Below are 1,470 nucleotides of genomic sequence, written 5' to 3'. Positions count from 1 at the left end.
AGACATCTCAGAGCTGCCAGGGAACAACAAACTGAAAGCACCTGCTCTGGACTGGGTCACATTACTCAGCTGGAAAACTGGGACCCCTTTTTGTGATGGGGTGTGGTGGGGTGGACGTACAGCACCGGGGTGGTGCTGAGGCTCACCTTGGACTGTACAGATGGAAGCCCGTGCAGATTTGAAGCTCCGCTTCCCAGATGGAATGACAACGCGGCAGTTCTGCACTACCTGACCTGTGCGGTTTCTTCCACTGGAAATGGGAAGTGTTGGAAGTGTGGTACTGAACCATATAGAAGAGGCCCTGCACCAAGGAGCATGAAGGCAACCAACTTTATGATGCCAGCAGGTTAATGGGGGTCGCTCCCAGAGCATCCGTCCTAAGCTGAAAAGACTGACTAAGCCTAATCGTTGAGTTACACAGTGGGTTGGATGATGATACTTTGTCGTTATGGTATCATATTATCAGTTGATCTTTAAATTTTCCATCACATTTCCCCCTCTTTCAGTTATAAGGAAGATTCCTCTTCTTTGGATTGGAGGAGTTGATAGGACGGAGTAGTCCATAGGAGTAATTGGCAGTGTATGGCCTCAACACACACAGGATGAAATCAGGACAGAAAATGGACCATACAAGGACCTAACAGGAGAACCAGATTGAAGGTTATCTAGGATCATAATAGGGCTCCTGATCTATATGGGGAAGAACCCTAAAGAACCCCATCAAGAGGACCCAACTTGTAGTCTTTGGGTCTGTTGTTTCAGGAATTTTTTGGAGATGTTGAGAGTTTTCTCTGATTATGCTAGACGTGTTTGCATAATACCAGCATTCCTCTTTTAAGAAGAGATAAGTGCCCCTTGTTGATTGGTTAAGAGATTTAAGGCCCTTTGTTCTGTAGGACAACCATGGCTAAAGAGTCAGTCTGTTCTCAGAGGGTTTCAAGGGAATTTTGAACATTTTTAAAGCCTCCTATTATTTGGTTAGTTCACTGCACATATTGATTCCATCCCAACCCTAGAGCCTTGACTCGTGGTGAGGCCTCCTGGTACTGCTATGCTGGGCAGAATGGGCAGAAACACAGAGTCTCATTTTGGGCAAGACACAGAGAAAGGCAAAGGACCCTGGTCCCCTAGGTAGGTATTTAAATCTGGTATCAGAGAGGCCATGCTGAAAAGACTCATGGTTTGTGGAGAAAATACGTAGTAGACCTCATCAGAGAACACAATGAAAGTTCCCCTATCTGCTTATAGGGGGACATTGGGCCAATTTGCAGAGGAGCAGTCAGTTGGTACATTTTGGGAACCTCTATCTCCTAAGAAGCAAGTGCAGTGTCCCATTATTTGGGTGGGGGAGGCTCAGGCTAAGCTAGTTGGCCACTGAGTAATAGCCATATCATTAGCTGATTTTTAAAATTTCCATCACACTTCCACTTGGGCTATTGTAGATTCAAAGAAAAAGCCATTATCCAACTA

The sequence above is a fragment of the Octodon degus genome, unplaced genomic scaffold, assembly GCF_000260255.1.
Source record: "Octodon degus isolate 3935 unplaced genomic scaffold, OctDeg1.0 scaffold00037, whole genome shotgun sequence".
NCBI classification, from domain to species: domain Eukaryota; kingdom Metazoa; phylum Chordata; class Mammalia; order Rodentia; family Octodontidae; genus Octodon; species Octodon degus.
This window is presented reverse-complemented; position numbering follows the sequence as displayed.